At 36.6% G+C, this 14301-nt stretch overlaps 1 pseudogene; it reads left to right on the plus strand.

Annotated features, from left to right (window-relative positions):
• Positions 1-13122: 13122 nt before the first annotated feature.
• The window catches only part of LOC140851186 (protease Do-like 10, mitochondrial), a 5285-nt pseudogene continuing 4106 nt past the window's right edge, over positions 13123-14301 (plus strand).

Below are 14301 nucleotides of genomic sequence, written 5' to 3' on the forward strand. Positions count from 1 at the left end.
ATTTAAGTAAAAACAGAGGGGAGGAACAAGAATAAAAAGAGGAATGGTGGTTATGATCTTTAGCTTGTTAACCGGAACGCTTATTTCAATTGGATGTCTGATGTCGATTTATAATTCCAGTCTAATGAATTTGCTTTCCTCGTAGTTAACGTAGAAGACTGCTTTCTCCAGTGAGGATCTCATCGCCATGCTTGTTACATGCACATCAGGAGGAACCAAACTTCTATCCTTCTCGGCTAGTGAGAGATGAATAGATCGTATCGTAGTCATCTTGTAGTGACCACAATTTTCTTCACGAGAAGAAAAAAAAAATAAAAAAAGAAAAGAAAAGAAAAAAGAAACACGCACACTTCTCTAATCTGTAGCCTACTTGGTTCCATATAAAATAAAATTATTTACAAATGATTCTATCTTGGATGCCGAGTAACGGTTACATCCTATATTTTTTAGGCCGTTGGATTGCATCGTGCTTTGTTGTCTTAGTTGTTACGTATAGATGAGCTCATAGATTACGAGAAAGTGCATGCATACTGTAATTATATATTCTTCCCGGATATTTTGGCATAAGAGAGCACTTTGAGAAAATACGGTCCCATGTATACAAAATTGGCACTCGATTTGGTACTTTATTATTGAGGTGGTTTATCCGGTTTCCTAATTCTGACTTTCGATCGATCTGATAAGCATGATCTATCAGCTATCAATCGATTAGCCGACTGACAGTTGACTAACCTTAGCCATCAACAAACTTAACCATGATAACTCGACTGATCTCAGACCAATGACCATCGGCATATCAGAATTACCGACCGATGCTCATTCGGACTTTTACGACTATCGACATACGATCGACATATTTTGATTACTGACATATAGTCGACTTACCAAAAATTGCTAGTGCAGAAAAGCGTATAATGGTCAGAACATGATCAATGGCGAGTATAACTACTCATTCCACGATCACATAATACCAGAATAAGTGAGATCCATATGTCTAACCATTACAGACGGTTACTAACTTCTCATCTATAAAAGGAAGTAAATGAACAACATTTGGTAAGATAATTTTGGGCTAATACTCTGCCACTTTTAATACTTATCTGCTATTCACCACTCTCCATTGACTTGAGATCGGAGGGTCCCCACCGGACGTAATTTCGATCAGTGTGGACTTCATTTTGCAGATGCTCTTCACCGGCAATAGGTTCAACAGGAGATTGACCACAATAGATTGGCATGCCAGAGGGAGAATACGGCAATCATAGCTAAGACCAGAGCTCAACATTCAATAGGATCAGCGAGGCAATCTTTTCATTGGAAAGATCTTCCTCTCCTACCTCCATTGACAGAGCCCAGCTCTTCGCATCCAGTAATTACTACGGACGCACAAATTGCTGCTCTAATGCAGCAAACGAAGGTGTTGACGAAGGCGATCCACAGCCTCCAACAACAGACAGCAACAGCAGCAACCGCCGATGGAGGCTCATTCGGTGCCATCTAGGCACAACCATCGTGCTCCACGACGTTCATCCTCTTCATCTCCAGAACGATGACCGTCTCGGCATTCTCATTGAGTCGAGCAATCATGATCTCGACATTCTTATCATGCCGCTCATCCTTCAAGGCGATCTCCCTCTTCTTCCCATATACATAGTATCAAGAAGGAGAAAAAGCTACGTGTACCTTCAGCTTCTCTATCTTCAAATTTTTCAGGAGGTTCTACCCCTGAATTTTTTCAGCAACGGCAGCTCGATGACTACGAGCGCAAGTTCAAGGAGATCGACCATCAATTTGTCTGACTTCAGGTGGAAGGTTGGAAGTCCTCCAATGACTACGACTTCTATACTGCCCAATCTCTCTCTCAGCATATCCTGGACCAGCCAATCTCGTCTCGGTTCAAGATGCTGCAGATGGAGCCATATGATGGCTCCACCAACCCAATTGATCATTTGGAGAGCTATAAGGCTCTCATGATGATCTAGAGGGCAACCGACGCCCTCCTATGTATTGGTTTCTCGATGACTATTTGGAAGGCTGCTTGAGTCTAGTATTCTGGGCTTTAGTCGGAGAGCATAAATTTCTTCGAGCATTCTTTCGTGGCCCATTTCAGCATTAGCTGAAAGGTACCACAGACATCAGACAGTCTCTTCTCTATCAAACAAGATGAGATAAAGACATTGAGGAATTTCATGGCTCGCTTCAATGCGGCCACACTTAAGGTCAAGGACCTCAATGAAGATGTAGCCATGTCGGCTATGAAGAGGGATCTGAGGGAATTCAGATTCACTTATTCTCTGGATAAGACTCTCCTCCAGACCTATGCTGAACTCTTGGAGCACGCATACAAGTATATTCACACGGACGAAGGTGCTTCTGACCGATACCAGATAGAAGGAAAAGATCAGCAAAAGAAGCAAAAGAAAAGTGAAGCATCAACCGAATCAAATCGGTCAACCACCAATAAGCAAGCTTCACTCCATCGATAGAGTCCAAGGCTGAATAACTATGGCAGGTATGATTCCTATACTCCTCTTTCTACTCTCTATGTGCAGATTTTAATGGAGATTGAAAGAGAGGAGTATCTTCGATATCCCCTACCGGTGAAAGCGGCATCGAGAAGTCGTGACAAGAAGAAGTACTGTCGATTTCATCATGATCACGATCATGATACTGAACAGTGTATTCAACTCAGGGACGAAATAGAGACCCTGATTCGACGTGGCTATCTCAAAAAATTTCGATGAGATCATCCGACTTAACCTTCCACCGACTAACAGCCTTAGCCATAAACTGAAAAAACGATCAACAATCGGCCAACGGTGGGAGTAATCAATATGATTTCTGGACGACAGAAGGACTGGGAGGCAGCTTCTGAAGAAGAGTCGGCAAAAAAATAATGACTTGACAATGTAATTTTTTTTTGGAAGATGATGTTAGGAGAATACAAACTCTCCATGGTGATGTTGTCGTAGTTTCGACGACGATAGCAAACTATGATGTAAAAAAAATTTTAGTCGATAATGAAAGCTCAACTGATGTTCTCTTTTACTTGACTTTCTCTTGAATGCGACTACCGACTGATCGATTCAAAAGAGTTTCGATGTCATTATTTAGTTTTAATGGAGATGCAGTTATCGTGGAAGGAGAAATTACTCTCTCACTAATCGTGAGAATAAATCCATAATAAGATACTATTCTCCTGATATTCACAATCATCCGAGTTTCGTCGGCTTACAATGCCATACTTGGACGATTTGGACTGAATGCCCTAAGAGCAGTAGTTTCAATATATCATTTATTGATCCGATTTTCAATAAAAAATAGAGTCGGAGAAATGTATAGAGATCAACAACTTGCTCGACATTGCTTCCTAGTCTCTACAAAGAATAATTAATCTGAAGACTCTTTGTCTGTTGATAAATTGGACCAAAAAAAAATGAAGAAAGGGGTGAACCAATTGAGTAGCTGGTTTCTATCCCGTTAAAAGAAGAAGATCCTGAGAAGACAGTCCAAATCAAATCGTAAATGTTTGATTCGGAGCGGCAACAACTGGTGAATCTACTAAGAGCAAACATCGATATTTTAGCTTTGTCGACAACCGATATGCCAGAAATTTCTCCGAAAGTAATAATCCACCGATTGAACATTAATCCTAAAGTTAGGCTGGTGAGACAAAAGAAAAAATCTTTTGCTCCTAAAAAGTAGAAAGTCATCGATGAAGAGTCCGACAAACTCCTCACGGCTGGCTTCATCAAACAAGCCAATTATCCCGATTGGCTCGTCAATGTAGTGACGGTGAGAAAAGCCAATGAAAAATGAAGAATCTGCATCGACTATATAAATTTAAATGAAGTTTATCCGAAGGACAGTTTTTTTTACCAAAGATTGACCAACTAGTTAATGCGACTTCGGGACACCAACTTTTAAGCTTCATGGATGCTTTTGTAGGCTATAGATTTGGATAGTATCCAAAGATGAGAAGCACACTGTCTTCATAACCGACAAAGGCATCTACTGTTATAAAGTAATGCCATTCGGTTTAAAGAATGCAGGAGCTACTTATCAACGGCTAGTCAATAAACTGTTCAAAGCATAAATTGAATGAAATATGGAAGTCTACATGGATGATATGCTAGTGAAAAATCTTCAAACTTTTGATCATGTTCAGGATTTGGAAGAAGTCTTCGGCACACTTCGACGATATCAGATGAAATTAAATCCGACTAAGTGTGTATTCGGAGTAACTTTCGAAAAAAATTTTAGATTTTTTGTGTCACAATGAAGAATTGAAGTCAATCTTGAGAAAATAAAGGCTATCATCAATATGAAGATCCAAGCTCCAAGAAAGAGATACAACAACTTAATGGAAGGATTGCCGCACTCAGTCAATTCATCTCAAGATCAGCAGAAAGATGTTTATCCTTCTGTAAGATCTTGAGACAAACAAAAGACTTTTCATGGTCAGACGAGTGCCGACAATTCTTCAAAGATCTAAAAAGATATCTGACATCTCCACCATTATTTACAAAATCGAAGATGGGAGAAACTTTGTATCTCTGTTTGATGACTTCGACAGAAGCAATTAGTTCGGTACTCATCCAGAAGGATAAAAATTGAACTCAACGATCAATTTACTATACCAACAAGATGCTTCATAATGTTAAAATAAGATATTCAAGAGTGAAGAAGATGATCTACGCTTTAATCATATCATCACAACGACTTCGTCCATACTTTCAAGCACATCCTATAGTTGTATTGATAGATCAGTCATTGAAGATAATTTTATACCGACCTGATACTTCAGATCGAATGATAAAATAGACAATAAAACTCAGCGGGTTTGATATTCAATATTGTCCACGACCGTCAATAAAGGCACAAGTTTTGATCGATTTCGTCATCAAACGTACTATATCTGACAATAACTCTGAGGATGAATCCAATAACAAATTAAAGTAAGTTAAAACTCCTGAGGCTAACTTAACATCGGTATGGGTGCTACATATTGATGGAGCATCCAATGCACAAGACAATAAAGTCGATCTCATCCTCACTAATTTTGAAGGGATTGTAACTGAATATGTCTTTTGATTTAATTTTAAAGCTTCAAATAATCAAGCCGAGTATAAAGCTCTCCTAACCGGCTTGAAGATTACCAAAGAGCTTGACATTAACAATCTGAAAGTCTTCACCAACTTATAGTTGATTACCAGACAAGGTAAGGACAAGTTTAAAGCCTAAGATCTCGTTATGATAAAGTTCTTCAGAAAGTGAAAGATCTTACATCAACTCTAAAATATTTGGAGATCTCTCATATTTCAAGAATAGAGAATGCTCGAGTTGATGCACTTTTCTGACTCACAATAACTTCATTCAACTCGTTCAGTCAGACATTCATCAAATATTTTGAACAACTAAGTATTAATAAAGTCGAAGAAGTGCTACAAATCAATGACGAGCCATGCTGGATGGATCCGATCATCCAGTATTTGACTGATGAAATTCTACTTGCAGATCTCTCAGAAGCCAAACAACTATGATGGATGGCCTCACAATATATTTTAATTAGTAGATAACTTTATAAAAGGTCATTCTCTCTTTCCTTACTGAAGTGTTTAAGACCAACGAATGCCAACAATACACTCCGAGAAGTTTATAAAGGAATTTGTGAAAATCACTTGGAGGGCAAATCTTTGATTTATAAAATTTTATGACAAGGATATTATTGGTCCACCATAAAGAAAGATGCAGCTGAACTTATCCAAAAATATGAACCATGTCAGAAGTATGCTAACATACAACATCAATTAGCCAGCCAGCTGACATCAATCGTTGCACCATGGCCTTTCGCATAATGAAAAATTGACATACTTGATCATTTTCCTCCAGCATCTAATCAAAGAAAATTTATACTAGTTGCCATCGATTACTTCACCAAATGGGTAGAAGCTGAATCTTTGACACAAATCATTGAAAGTAAGATAGAAGACTTCATTCAGAAGTCAATCATATGTAGATTCGATCTACCACATACCATCATCACCGACAATGATCGATAATTCGATAATCAAAATTTCAAAGAGTTTTATACAAAATTTCATATTATGTACAAACTCACCTCAGTCGGACATCCACAGTCGAATGGTGAAGTGAAGGTAACAAACCGAACAATCCTATATGGTCTTAAGACTAGACTGAATGAAACTAAAGACCTCTAGGTGAAAGAATTATATTCGATCTTATGGGCATATCGGATAACTTCTCATATACCAACAGGAGAATCGCCATTCAACCTAGCCTATGGGACAGAGATGATGATTTCACTTGAGATCGGATTACCATCAGCAAGAGTGGAACAGTATAATAAGTCAAGCAATTCTGAATATCAGAGAGCCGACCTAGACTTACTTCTGAAAATCCGACAGCAAACTCAAGTTCGGATGGCAGCATATCGGCAGAAAGTAGTTCGGTATTATAATGCAAAAGTCAAGCCGAAGGTCTTTCATCCAATAGATTTGGTCCTAAGAAAAGCAGAAGTTTTAAAACCTCTGGATTAAGAAAAATTATCTCCAAACTGGGAAGGACCCTACAAAGTAACTGAGATACTTCAATCGGATGCCTATCGACTAGAAACTCTCGATGGAATGACTATACTTTGAATTTGGAATATTGATAATTTGAAGATGTACTATCAATAAAGTTAATTACATATATGTTCACATGTATACTAAATCTTGAAATCTTCAATCAACTATAAGTGATCAACAAAATGGCATCAGATCGACAAGTAATCAGTTAACTTGCACTGATTGTATCTCGATTTTTACTGTAAAAATCGATTTAAGTTGAATGATAACATCAAGTTGATAAATAATCAGTCAACTTATACCGACTATATCTCAGTTTTTCACTGTAAAAATTGATTTAAGTTGAATGACTACTCATACCGACTTAGCTTTAGCTAAGCAAAATATTATGCCGACTCGATCCCAGTCGAGCGAAAAGTACATCAACTTAACTACGATCAGTCAAAAGATATTCAGCTTATCACCATCTATAAAATATCTAAAAGATACATATACTAAGTCAGCTGACATCCGACTAGCAGACAAACTCTACTATGACTAGTGGTCGACATTTAATTCACTGATGGATGATCAAAAATTCAACTGTTATTCAACGATAAAAAAATACAAGTGTAAAAAGAGATTCCATACTTAGATTTTTTTTTTATTTATTGAAAAAAGATTACAAAATTGGACCTAAGGTTCGATTACAAAATTGGACTTAGTCTGATTACAAAAAGAAAAAGAAAAAGTATTACACCGATCACTAGTTAGTTTCTTCATCACCTTGCTCCGACACAACTTTGATGGTTGGAGTAGGTTCTGGTACAGCCGGTGCATCTCCTTCAGTCAGCACGGCAATCTCCTTAGCAACCTCTTCTTTCGAACTAGGAGAAACGATACTGCTCAGATCTAGATTTGGATATAATTTTCTGACTGCATCTTTGCCGTCCTCGTATCCGACGTAGTAAGAGGTGAATCCGTCTTCGAGAATTTCATCCTTGAATTCTTGTGAATCCTTAAAATTCTCGATGGGCAAACTCAGAGTGCCTCTCATCGACTTAGCTTCTTTCTTTGTGGAGGCCAACTCTGCATCAACCAGTGCCAGCCTCTCAATGGTGGCCCGATGCCTTCCATGCCCTGCTTCAAGCTCCTCGATGCATCTGTCTCTCTCTCTGAAACCGACTGATGGAATGCTTCTTGCTTTTGATCCAAAATTCGAGAGAGGTGATGCCCTAATGAGCCGACTCAAGTTTAGCTTTCGAGGACTGTAGGTCGATCGTCACACAGGAGATCTCTTCTTGGAACTTCTTCTCCCATTTAGTTACCATCTGAAATTGTTCAACGGTAGCAATTTTTTTGACATTGGTGATTGCCACTTTGTCCATCCATGTCCAATGAAGATCAATGATTTTTCGATATCCACTCTCTAGAGCATGCATATCATGCACCCACTGAAAGAAAAAGACAAGTCTAGTCAGATCAAAAAAAAAGAGAGAAGAGAAGAATATCGTTAACTTACCCCAAGCATCGTCAGATAAAATAAAAAAAATATTTGAAACACTGTCTGGTTTCTCCTATTCTCTCTATCAGTTAGGAGAAGTATAGCTTCGATGAGTTGTTTGGCCAATGATGAATTGGCCAACGCCAACTCAGTGACAGAGATTCGGATGTCAAAGAGGGTGGGGAGGCCTGTAGACGACCCATTATATGTTGGAAAATATGTTCCAAAGCCAATCGTCGGTCTGTTGATGATTGTATAATTGTATATAAATTAATTAATAAAATATTTATATATTAATTTTTATCATAAGCTTGTACATCTTCTATATCGAACGTCTATGTTATGATGAAAGTCCTTAGGACTATTTTAAATCGATAAAAAAAGATTTATTATTTAGTCTTTAAATAAGTTCACGATCAAATGATATGCTATTACTAGGACGATAGACATATCAAGTGTAGGTCATTGTGTACCATATATCGTTGGTCGTTCTTTTAACCAAGGAGTATGGAGATGCTGGTATGGCATACAGATGAAATATAGGAGTACATTTCACTGAACATGACCAACTCTGAAGCACTCTGCTGTCAAGAGTCACTCTGAAGGGATATAGGTATAAGTATCCCTCCGACCTGAGATCACCACAATGACTTGCAAGCAACTCACTGTGCTTTGATGTCGAACTATCTGAATTTCTAATTCAGGATCGAAAGATTTTTGGGCATAGTCAAGTACTTGTGAAATCGGTGCGTGAGTCAAGATAAAATTGATCACTTTAAGAGATTGGAGAGAATACTTTGTGTTTCAATTTACTAAGATCTTGATTAGGACAATCCTTGTGAGGAGTCACAGGATTTATTAGGTTGAGACACATAATAGATGTACTATTAAGAGTTGACAGTTTAAACTCTAAGTCATCCTAGCATCAAGGATCAAAAGGATGAATTATATAGTAACTATATCCAAATAGATTTTTGAGTGTTGCTTTGCATACATTCGCCCTATCCGGACATCGGACATCATTGCTAGATGGTTACTCCAATTGGTATAGAAATCAATTTCTGTACTATCAGCTTAGGTTCAAATCTTCAATCACATGGCTAATCTGAAGAGTCCCAGTAGATGGAGACTCTGCTAGAGAGTCCCACTGGACGGAGACTCTAGAGAAGAGTCCCACTAGACTTGGATTCTATTATTAATAGAGAATTAATTAATAATTAGATCACTAATTAGCTTAATTTGATTGAGCATTAAAGTCTGGATCAAGTTTGATTGAATTGGATTCAATCAGGTCAAGTTTGATTAGGTTATATGATGACCTAATCGGTAAGGGAGAAATGATCCTGATTTGATCGGATCTATGGCTCAATTAATTTATTAATTTGATCAAATTTAATTGAGATTGTATGAGCCTAATTAGATTAGATTCATCATATTTTATTTGGGTCTAATTTTGGATTTGAAAAAAATCCAATTGATTAAACCCTAGAGTCCCAAATGAGTGGGACTCTCTCCCTTGCGCCATCCAAATTATCTCACACCTTTTCTCACCATACAAAATTAGTTTATACATGAAAAAATTAAAAAATTATTCTTCTTTTGTCACCCATTAAGGATAGAAATTGATTAATTTTGATTTGAATTCAAAATGGTTTGAATTTCAACTTAAAATCTTATCCATATCCTTCCACATGTTGGCTGTTTTTGAAAGGGCTCATTGTGTGCGGAAAAAGAAAGTCTTTCTGATAGTTTTTTATGTCCAATTTTCTCTGATAAGTCTCTCTTTAAGTCAGATAAAGGTGAAAAAAAGTTAGAGTCAAATTAAAATTTAAAATGATTTGAAGTACGATAAACTCCAGCCCTTATCCTGTCTTATCTGATTTATACGACAACCATAAAAAGGCTACAATTTTATGCACCAAACTAAGAGAGCTTTTCACTGTGAGATATCAAAGAGAAAAAGGGTCAAAAATACTTCTTTGAGGTATAAGGTTTGGGTGGGTTTCCTTCTTTCTTGGCGTGAACAAAAGAGGAGACCGATCTCCTCTCGGGTGAGTGACCTAGAACTGTTCTAGAATTTTGGGTGAGAGAAAAACTAAAGAGAAGAGAGTCTTCATCAGATTTTTTTTCACCATCCAATATTTTTTCTGATCCATCTTCGACATCAAAAAGGTCTAAGATAATCGAAGGAAGAGATCAAATCAGATCTGCCATCAGAAGTCGATTGCGTGAGCTAGCACTTCTGTAGAGGGTTGATCGGTCTGAGAACTTCGTGTGGACCATCCGTAGAGATCGGATGCTTGTGCAGCTGTGAGCGATTAGAGAAGACTTGCAGATCTATATTTTTAATTATGAAGATCGACTATCCATACTCAGATATTGGGTTTGGAACCCTTGAAGTGGTAGATTAGATCTATCACTAATTGTTGTTCTTGTTCAAATGCTTGTAATATTAGATTCAGATTTTTATATATATAAATTTATGTTATAAATCTATTTATAGAAATTTTAAAATTAGATTTTATACATATATTTATAGATTAAATAATTTAATCTAATATTCTTTCGCTAAAAATTTTGAAATGCATGCATGAAACCCCTGCGCGATCCAACAGTGGTATCAGAGCCAGGTTGCTTATAACATAAATTTATTCTTGTATATAATCTGATTTTAATTACTTAGATTAGATCTAAATAATTAATTTAGCATCTGAGTAATATAGTAATCTGATTAGATAGATCCTCATAGCCATCCGATCATAGAAGAAATCAGGGTATCATAACTCTATTTGCCCATTCGATGGGATCTCCTATGGCGTGTAAGAGTGTTGTATGATTTTTTCCATGATGACGATCAATGAAAAAAATTTTAAAAATTTATTTTAGATCTAAATAATATATATTAGATCTAAAATTAGTATTTTGATCATTAGATGATTGATTGTGAAAATATTTTATAAATTAAAAATAATTTTCAAACACCGAACCCGAACCCATGTCAGCCCAAAACTTAATTGAGAATTAAACGATGTAGATTTGAGAATCAAAGATCTAAGGTATTAATTTTATAATTCATAGGTTAATGGATTAGCTCGAGTCAAGTCCATTTAACTGTATTAGACCTAGGGTTAGAAAATCATTGATAATGGATCATGTTAGTAATTGATCAAATCTAACTAAAAATTAATTCTGATTAGGTCAATTTCTTCTCTTGATCAATTTCAATAGTTGTAGTTGGTCAAGTTCATATTTTTGATCAGACCAATATAGACTTTGATCGTGGCTTCGTGGTCGAATCCAAATTTATAAGTTGATCAAATTGAAAAATAACTAACCAGTTGGTCTCTAAGGTAAGTATGACAGCTTTGATCGGTGGTCATTAATTGGGAGTTATTTGCATAGATTGAATCTATGTCGAGTTAATGACATGTCTCTCTCACCGAGCTCACTTACTTGACCAATATAGTGAATCATATTTTGATTAGATCATTTAATGATTGGGGTTAACCCATGCTAACTAAACAATCAGTATGACTGATTTAGGTGTCCCTAGTTCAACTTGTTTTGAGTTCTTTATGACTTGGTGAAGTCAATAGAAGGATTCATGACTGGTTGACTGGACCAGCTTATGTCTGATCTTCTTTAATCTGATTTAGTGAAGTCAGTGGGAGGGTTAAGATTAACTGGTCAAGTTTCTTCTCATCTCTCAATTCAATCAATTAAATCTTCTAAAATTATTAGGTTCCTAAAATGAAATAGTTATGGTGATAACTAGATCATAGCCTCCCATTAAGTTGGATGATAATAAGTCCAACAGTTTAGATGATCATTGGAGATGCCACACGCTTGGTGCTCATCCGGCTGTCGGAATTATCATTCATAATATATAGATTTAATTCTCTTTTTAATGATGGTCAGGTTGGTCGAGCTACACTCGGACCTGATTATTCATTTGTCAGATACACTAAATTCTGATATTTTAATGGTTGGACCTAACCAAAATTTTCAGTGGAGGTGCCACACGCCTGCTGAAGAGGTGTCTGGGGTAAAATTGAATGCTAAAATTATTTGATAAAATAATTGGTTAAGAACCTACCCATGGGTACACAGGATTGGTCGAGCCACACTCAGACCCATGTGCAGTCCATATGGATTCTAGTATCCACTAAGAAATTAGTGTAATTTTTGAATTGAAGGTAAAGACTATCAATTCAAATAAAATAGTAGAAGAATCTTTAGACTAAAAATCATATCTTTAGGCTTAATCAATTCATATACTAATTAGGTTTTGATTTTTCTTTTGCAATTATGGCCACACCTTGTCGCTCCAATTACTATTAGATAGTGATAAATTGATGGGATCAAATTTTGATAGCTGATACCGAAAGCTCAAAATAGTTCTGGAGCACGAATGGATCATGTATGTATTGACAGATCCGGCACCCGAGAAGCCAGCTCCGAATGTACGTAGTATGGTCAGAGACACTTATCAGAAGTAGCTCAATGACCGAACTATGGTTCGTTGTATTATGCTGACGGCAATGAATGATGAGTTCAGCCATCGTTTCAAGAATGCTCAACCACAGGATATGTTACAAATGTTGAACGAGTCTTTGGCACATCCGACGATGTTGAGAGATACAAGACTAGTTGTGCCATTTCAACGCTCGAATGAGGGAAGGAGCGTCAGTCACCGATCATGTACTGTACATGATCGAAATGATTGAACGTTTAAGTAAGCTTGGCTTTTCTTGCATGAGCAGTTGGGGAAAGATGTCATTCTGAACTCTCTGCCCAAGTCCTACCTCCCTTTCCTTACTCATTTTTGAATGACAAAGCTTGCGGTCAATTATCACGATTTGCTGTAGAACTTTGAGGAGGATCACCAGCTCCAAAAGGAGTCGGTGAATGTAGTGGAAGGATCTTCTTCTGGACATCGACCCTTTACGAAAGGAAAAAAAAATAAGAAGAATAAAAAAATGATGCAAAGTGCTAGGCATCCAAACCCAGTCAGACCAAGAAACCTAAATCTGATCAGAGTCAGACGCAATGCTTCTATTACAAGAAGAAGGAGTACTGAAAGAGAAATTGTCCTCAGTGCATTACCTCCTTAGATCCAAACAGACGAGAAAGAAACAAGTTGTTGCTGCACAAGGTAATTATATGATAACACCTTGTAATTTCTCAATTTATGATTCTACTACCTGGGTATTAGATACTGAAAGCCCTTTTAATATTTGCAATTCATTGTAGGGTCTGTAGGTTAGTAGGAGATTTGAAGAAGGTGAAAAAATTTTCAATGTTGGAGATGGAAGACCAGTTTCAATTCTAATGTTAGGAATTATTAAGCTTGTATTCAATTCGAATATAATTGTTCTTAGTGAATGTTATTTTTATCCTTCTTTTTTATTAAACATGATTTTGTAGGCCTCTTGACCATGAATGGTTATAAATTTTAATAAAAAAAATAATTTAATATCATTATGAATGATGTTAATGTAATGAATGAACAACCTGAACAATTGATATTTTATATTGTCACAACCTGTTAGTATAATGTACACGTCCAGTAAATGTCCTAAAATTAGTGATGTCTCCGATATCTATCTTTAGTACTGTAGGTTAGGTCATGTTAACAAAAATAGAATAAATAGGTTGACACAAGAGGAAACACTCGATGTCAGTGATTATAAATCACTTTCAACCTGTGAGTCCTGTCTTCTTGAAAAAATGATCAAGTCACCTTTTACTGAAAAAGGTGAGTGAGCTAGTGAAGTTCTAAGTCTCATACATACTGATGTATGTGGATCGATGAACACTAGTACCAAAGGTGGATATTATTATTTTATTACTTTTATAGATGACCTATCGAGATATGGGCACGTCTACTTAATGACGCATAAGTCAGAATATTTGAAATATTCAAACGATTTCGTAATGAAGTAGAAAAATAAATTGAAAAGAGTATTAAAACTCTCGATCTAATCGAAGAGGAGAATACCTCTCCAGTGAGTTTCTGACATACTTAGAAGAGAATGAGATTCTCTCGTAATGGATCCTTCCTGAAAACATACAGCATAATGGTGTATCAGAAAGGAAGAATCGAATCCTATTAGATATGGTTGATCCATGATGGGCTTTGCAAATCTGTCGATCTCTTTTTGGAGATATGCACTCGAGTCAGCTTGTATATTTAAATAAAAATTTTGAGTAAGTCTATAAGTAAAA

Source organism: Elaeis guineensis, chromosome 8 (genome assembly GCF_000442705.2).
Source record: "Elaeis guineensis isolate ETL-2024a chromosome 8, EG11, whole genome shotgun sequence".
In the NCBI taxonomy this organism is placed as follows: domain Eukaryota; kingdom Viridiplantae; phylum Streptophyta; class Magnoliopsida; order Arecales; family Arecaceae; genus Elaeis; species Elaeis guineensis.